The sequence below is a fragment of the Anabrus simplex genome, chromosome 11 (assembly GCF_040414725.1).
Source record: "Anabrus simplex isolate iqAnaSimp1 chromosome 11, ASM4041472v1, whole genome shotgun sequence".
Classification (NCBI taxonomy): Eukaryota; Metazoa; Arthropoda; class Insecta; order Orthoptera; family Tettigoniidae; genus Anabrus; species Anabrus simplex.
In genome coordinates this window covers 84,027,379-84,035,366 of record NC_090275.1, presented here as the reverse complement: position 1 = coordinate 84,035,366, position 7,988 = coordinate 84,027,379, and the positions used below count along the sequence as shown (strand labels likewise).

The window sequence follows — 7,988 nt, the reverse complement described above, 5'->3', positions numbered from 1 at the left end:
ATATAGTGCTTGCAATCCTTTGCTAGATTCACTGGTAAGCTGTTGCAGCAAGGGCGGACTTTCAGTTTCATTGCAGTAGCCTAAATTATTAGTTAAGAGTTAATAATGAATGAAGTTGAAAACTAATGTAGATCTTACCTTTCATCAAAGCAGCTGCATCAGGGTAAAAAATTCTGAAATACTAGAACTCTGTCACTCAAATATTACGCATCAGTCGACTGATTCATTCTTTAGAGCTTCAAGAGTCTATGACTAATTATTTGCTCATCGAAAGGCTATTCTAATGCATACATTGACTGATGAGCTGTATGGGCAGTGGTGTTATCCTGCTGGACACAGGCTTACTGGTTTTCTTCCTCAGTCAACATTTCAAACAAAAAATAATAATAAATAAATAAAAAAGACTGTAGTGTTTTGCACACAACGTTCTGAGTTAACTGTATCATAAACAAAATTACACTGGTTATTCTGCATGCAGTAGTGCCACACCAAGCACCAACTTTCTGATCATGAAGAGGAATTTCATGTACTACATGAGCATTGGTAGTGTCCCAATACCTTTTGTTCTGAGAATCCACATATCCACTTAAATGGAAACTTCATCCGTTATAATTAAAAGAGAAAGATCGGCAATACCATCATGGACAGATTGCAGCATCCACCTACAGAAATTCACGCGGGCAGCTGGACCACATGGTGTTAACTTACGAATATGATCCACTGACACTTTGTACGGATGAATAAAAGTAGTATTTTCAGTCCCAATAATGCTGATCTTTGCAAGATACCGTATTCCTGCACCAATTATAATAAAGATATCTTCAGGCTGATCATTATTACACAAGAACCTCGTTTATCCGGATTAAGTAGGACCGGAACTGATCCGGATTATCAAAAATTCGGATAATCTGGAAAACTAAAAAACAAATACAGTATATGTTATATAATATATTAACATAAGTTGTACAGTAATATCTCTTTTCAAATGCACAAAAATTATAAGAACACTTTTCTTATATTTAAGACTCTCTTTTATACACTAAAATAATGTGCGAGCCTTTTCTGTTTTACATTTGTATAGTGTTTGTGCGCAGCACGATCACAAAGACATTTTACTAACGTCAGTTCTGCCGGTGTGGTTTCAGTCTGGGATTCTAATTAGGCCATCACTTTGTCCAGCTGCATTGTTGCATCTCCACGAGTCATTGTTTCTTCTGATGGAGCACCAGTTTCATTTTCGAATTCACCATCACTCTCGTCATTACCTGCCGGGAACAAAAGGCAATAATTTATTCATCTGTCATTTTACCGTAGCCTGTTTTACAGTAATTTTTCAACAGTCATTTATGTCATTCAATCTACGTTCGAGCATCCGGGAATACGTACAAATTTGTCAAGGAACTCAGAAGAGTCCACGGTTTCCCGTTCTCAATTCCAGGTGAATGCCGGGATGGTACCGTTGATAGACCGTGGCCGACTTGCTTCCAATTCCTGTCCTCAACTATCCTTGGCGGAAAAGACATTTTTTTTTTTTTTTTGCTATGGGCTTTACGTCGCACCGACACAGATAGGTCTTATGGCGACTATGGGATAGGAAAGGCCTAGGAGTTGGAAGGAAGCAGCCGTGGCCTTAATTAAGGTACAGCCCCAGCATTTGCCTGGTGTGAAAATGGGAAACCACGGAAAACCATTTTCAGGGCTGCCGATAGTGGGATTCGAACCTACCATCTCCCGGATGCAAGCTCACAGCCGCGCGCCTCTACGCGCACGGCCGACTCGCCCGGTGGAAAAGACATTAAAGAAGAATCAACCCCGTGAAAGAAATACTGTACAAGTAAAAATAAATTTTTACTATTTTCGATCCGGATAAACCGGAGATCTGGATTAATGAGGGCCAGATAAACGAAGTTCTTGTGTACTTAAATGTCTACAAGCTTATCCTCTGTTAATACCCTCTTCTGTGAGGTCTCCCTTTTTTTATAAAAACAGATCCTGTGTCTCGCCATTTCCTGAATAACTTTGTTATGTATTCTCTTGAAGGCATTACAATGCCAGACACAATATAGGGATTTGTGAATGGTTTTGTCATACGATTTCTTCTTTAGAAATATCTGCTGTCCAATGCCGTAAGCCACCATTCTGATAGCTAAAACAAATTACATTCAATATCTAATGTAGGAATGCAACACTAATACTATGCGCTCGCAAGAGAACTCCATTCGTAAACTATTCATTCTGTACACTTACTGCTAATCATGCTCACTGTGCTCTATTCCCGCCACTTGGGAAGAAAGCAATCATTTCCCCAGTCTACCTGTGCGGCAGCATCAGCTGAAGTGCTGGCAACATTTTGCTACCTCGATAGTTTCCTGAGGTGCCAAATATACACTTTCACATTCTTGTTCAAGAGTTTGTTTTTTAAAGAAAGACAATAATGTCTGATGTGTTGCTTTTGCTCTTATTGCTTCTTTAGGTTTCCAAACCCTCATGTGAATTTCATTGTCAGTCCTTTGGCTGATTTTTTTAGTGTCAAACTAACAAATGTATGAATATTGGTCCTTCAGGCTGTCCAAGAAACAATACTTTCTTTTTGGCATGGTAAAAGCAGTTTAAATAATAATAATAATAATAATTTTGTGTGGCTATTTCTAGCCGAGTGCAGCCCTTGTAAGGCAGACCCTCCGATGAGGGTGGGCGGCATCTGCCATGTGTAGGTAACTGCGTGTTATTGTGGTGGAGGATAGTGTTATGTGTGGTGTGTGAGTTGCAGGGATGTTGGGGACAGCACAAACACCCAGCCCCCGGGCCATTGGAATTAACCAATGAAGGTTAAAATCCCCGACCCGACCGGGAATCGAACCCGGGACCCTCTGAACCGAAGGCCAGCACTCTGAACATTCAGCCAACGAGTCGGACAACAGTTTAAATGAGAAAACCATACACAGCATCACGGTGAAAGTTAAGAAGAAAGCCAGGTAAGTATAGGAAAAGGGAAGAAACATAGGCAAAGTACAGGTGGTAAAAGAATAAGAACACATGACTTGACACTTTTTGTTCCCACTCCCAGCACAGGGAAGTAGTGATAAAAAATAACAATATGGGATTTGTTCCTTTCCAGAACGTATATTATCCTGCTGGGATAATTTTCTTCATTTTTGTTTGTCCTGTGTTCCTAATCTTTTACCACCACTTATCTTTGCTCCCTTTTCCTGTACTTATCCAGCTTTCATCTTATCCTCCAGTTTTTACAACAAGATTGAAGATCTGTCAAGATGGCCCCTCAAGAAGTGTTGATGAAACTGAGAAGCAGAAACAAGCTTGTCAGGAGCTGAGAAGAGATGGACGATGAACTGAGACTGAGAGCGCCTATCTGTTTGTAGATGTCACTGTGTGAAGATATGGAGACTATCATTATCCTTTCATGTTTGTCCTGTTTCCTCTTTCTGCTGCTGCCTCTTCATCCTATCTTGTGTTCCTTTTCTTGTTCCCTCCTATCTATATATGACTTGATTTGATGTTTGTTCTTTTCCAATACTTACAATATCACCAAGGATAACACTGGTTACAACCCAAGTGTTTGCTTATAAAACCTCGAATAACAACGTTATACTGGGTGGAAGGTGGATGTGAAAGTGTGAAAGCAGCAAGCGAATGTGAACACACAAAACCGGCAGTGACTAAGTGATTCAATATAGAGTAGTGACACTAAAGCTGGAACGAAGCTTGGTTGACACCAAAGCTGATGGTTGAAAATTAATTTCACTGACTTACAAGAGACACCCCTGAACTTGAAAGGTCTGAACCACACAGAAAACATGCTTAGATTAGAGATTGAGATAAAAAACAGTGGTCTGAAAATTTTCCACCAAAACTCAGTAGCTGCCTGCTAGCTCCATTACACGATAGCATGTTACATCTGTAGTGGCAAATATAGCTGCAGAATGAGTTCGTCCCTTGGAGTCTTTGATTGCACGTTACAGTGTAACAGGCATCACAAGGAGAATTAATCCCATGAATGTTGTCAACAGAGTTGCAATGTGCTGAATGTGAAAATACAAATTGGAGTTGAAGGTACAGAGTTTGCAAATGTGTTACATGACCTAATATCACAGAAATATAATGGGGATGACATAGAAATGCATAATGTTATGCTGGCTAGATATAATGATTTTCAAGGAGAGGAGGAGCCTGCACCATTTGAGTGTGATTTGATAGAATATGAAGATGTTCTTTCAAGAACAAAACATGTCATTCTATTTTAATTGAGTAGTTTCTTTTTCTGAGTTTATAAATTTATTTATTCAAAATTAGTTTTGGCAGACTGAAGAACCTAACAGTTATAAATTAAATAAGTCGAAACTGAAAATAGATGGCTTCGGATATCACATTGTTTAAACAAATTGTCACTCTCTGTAATTCTGCTTTGGTAATAGACCGTGGTATTTCGGCCTGCAGTTCTTCTGTAGTACAGGATTATTATGGTAAACTTAGCCCTTTAGCCCAAATATAGTACTCACAGTAAGTTAGGTCAGATGATCTAATGGGCCAAAAACCAGTACTAATTATCCAGTCACCAAAAACTGGATGTAAAGAGTCTATGGAATTAAGTGTGGTACAGGCTCTCACACATCTGAATTAATGCAGTCATAGAAAAAAATAGGACCAATTATCCACCACATGCTTAAAACACATCACACCCCTCTTTTAATGGGATGCAATGGTACTTCCTGTAAAACATGCAGATTCTTAGTAAGCCACAATTGCAGATTTTGAGAATTTACACATCCAGAAAGATAGAACCATGCCTCATCAGCCATAAACATTAGCAGTGGATCCAAATTTCCATTGTAAACACTTTCACAAAACCTTCTCTATTAAAGATCCTCTTTGGGCCAGACATAGCATGACATTACATCCTGTGCTCTTTCAATAAGTGGCGTAATCTTCGGAGTTGTCAGTGTGTAAGGTCATTGGAAATAATCAACAACCCCAGTACCTTCTAACTACTTCAGTTGCAGTGTGAAATGGACCTGAAAGTGAAGGTCAAAAAGGAACCAGCCTGGCTTGAAGAAACAACAAATACATCACTTGAGAATATTGAACATGTGGCAGAAGTGATAGCTCCGAAAGAAAAAGTTAAATCAGAGTTAACAGATCCAGGGTCAACGCAGGAAAACTCTCTTGAGCCTTCCGAAGATATTAAGGAGGAAATATTCATAGAACATACCGATGATCAGCTGTTGCCATACATTAAAGAAGAAACAAAGTACGTACACTACCAATCCTATAAAATATGGAATATGTTGTAACTATTCACAGTTGTGTTCAGTAGTGGTTGATTTATCTCCAAAAACTGGCCATTTTCATTGTTTTAATCTTTTCTTTACAAGGTTACATTTAAACAATATCTTACAATTTTGTTGGTTAAAATTATCTAAAAATTCAGGAACTTTAAAATCATATTTGATGTTCTGTCATGGAATTGTATCGAATATATACCTACAAAAAGAATCTGGTAAAGCTAGACATTTTTGAAGTGTATTTGTTTACAAAAACGACCGAGTATCTTCCGGTATAAGAAGATACCCTCTACCAAGTGCCAACAGTGTCCTAGAGGGTGGATGAGCAGGTAGAGGTTAGGGCACTCTATTGTCCTTGGGATAGGAAATGGTCCCAAAAGGCGGATGAACCTACAACTGGTCAACGCATTCGGATGCAGAAGGCAACGGGAAACCACTGCATTAAAGATCCTGAAGGATATCCCTTTGAGTTCATATGGCATGGCTCTGTTTAATGTAAAACTATTAGCCGGAGTTTCTATTCCCCCATTCGGATCTCCAGGGGGGGAATATTTTGAACGCTGCTATGATTAGAAAGCCCGACAGTTTTGGAAAGATTAAAGTGTATAACAACAAAGTTCGAACTGCTACATGGAATGTACGCAGCTTATATATGACCGGGAAGCTTGCAAACGTGGAAGCAGAAAGATGCAGGCTGAAAATTGACATTCTTGGGTTAAGTGAAGTAAGATGACCTGGATAAGGGATTCAGATTATGAAAGAAGGATCCTTGTACTTTTCAGGGGAGATGATATTAACCACAGGTATGGAGTTGGCGTTATTGTGTCATCAATGATTGCAAAATCAGTTTTAGATTTCGTTCCAATTAGTGATCGAGTATTGTTACTAAGATTGCAAACGACACACCGACCTATGAATAACATCCAGATTCATGCACCAACTTCTGACAAAGATGATGAAGAGATAGAATCATTCTATGATACATTGAACAAAGCACTGAAACTTACAAAGAAAGGAGAGATAACACTCGTCATGGGTGATTTCAACTCAAAGATTGGCCACGGTGCTGAAGGTGATATTGTAGGGAGCTATGGTCTTGGTGAACGAAACACAAGGGGAGACAGATTGGTGCAGTTTTGCACAGAACATGAAGTTTTCGTTTCTAATACCTTTTTCAAACTTCACCCTAGGAGGCTATACACATGGACTTCACCTGCAGATAATGAAGAAAAGACAGTCAGAAATTAGATCGACTTTATTTTAGTGAAACAAGAGCTGAAGAAATTCGTGAAATCAGTAAAAACCTATCCTCGTGCCGACATTAACAGTGACCACAACCCAGTAGTAATGGACTTTAAAATGCAACGCTTTAGAAACGCTACAGGGTGTGCTAAAATATCAAGACGCATAGACATCAGAAAATTGGCCAGTTCTGATGTCAGAACTAGTGTTGGTGCTGCTCTGGAAGAAAAGATGGAAGCAATAAAAGAGTCGCAACATGTAGAAGTAGAATCCACATGGAACTCTAAGCATAACTCAAGTCCAGGAAAATAACATAGGATACGTCAACAGCAGCAAAAAGCAAAACTGGATGACTGATGAAATCCTGGAGCTTATGAATGAAAGGAGGAAATATAAAGATAAAGACCCCGTTAAATACAAAAATCTACACAAAGAGATACGTAGAAAATGCAAAGAAGCAAAGGAATCCTGGATGTCTGACAAATGCAAGGAAATCGAGGAACTTCAGGAGAAGCATGATCACTTTAACCTATATACAAAGGTGAAAGAGCTGAGTGGTCTACAAAAGAAGTGATGCAGACAAATATTAAGGAACACAAACAATGAGATTATTTTAGGAGTTGAAGAAAAACTTAAAAGATGGAAGGAATATGTCGAATATCTCTTCAATGATGACAGAAATGATCCTCCCCCACCTGACGAAAGAATCAATGAAGCCAGCCCTGAAATAAAAAAGAGTGAAGTATTGAATGCAATTAAACTTCAGAAGAATGGTAAAGCCACTGGTTCAGACAGAATTTACGCCGAAGTTGTTAAAGTTATAGCTGAACAGGACTCAACCGGCCTCAGTCTACTAACATCGTTGTTCAACATCATCTATACATCAGGAAAGATACCTTCTGACTGGCTGAGATCAACTTTCATACCAATACTGAAGAAGCAGAACTCCTCCCAGTGTGATGATTACTGTATGATTAGTTTGATGTCCCATGTCCTCAAAATATTTCTGCGAATCATACACACCCGGATTTACAAGAAATGTGAATCTTATATGCATCAGAGCCAGTTTGGCTTCCGAAATGGGGTCGGCACACGTGAAGCACTCTTCTCCTTAAATGTACTAGTACAGAGGTGCAGGGACATGAATGTCGATGTATATACTTGTTTTGACTACAAGAAAGCCTTCGACTGTGTGAAACATGAAAAGATGATAGAGATATTAAGATCGACTGGTACTGACCAATGCGATTTACGCATTATCAGCGCACCGTACTGGAATCAAACCGCAGATGTCAAAATCGACCAAAGAACATCAGAAGCGACTACAATCAGAAAAGGTGTTCGTCAGGGTTGTGTGCTGTCACCTCTCTTATTCAACATTTATTCTGAGGCAATATTTAAGGAGGTGGTGTTGGAGGAAAACAGCAGGATAGTTATAAATGGACA

At 39.2% G+C, this 7,988-nt stretch overlaps 1 protein-coding gene across 1 annotated transcript in view; it reads right to left on the bottom strand.

Annotated features, from left to right (window-relative positions):
• Positions 1-944: 944 nt before the first annotated feature.
• LOC136883512 (uncharacterized) overlaps positions 945-7,988 on the bottom strand; it is a 67,094-nt gene continuing 60,050 nt past the window's right edge. Inside the window, exon 6 of the transcript XR_011018838.1 lies at positions 945-1,265. The gene's annotated coding sequence lies outside the window, so the exon portion shown is untranslated. The remainder of the gene's footprint in view (positions 1,266-7,988) is intronic.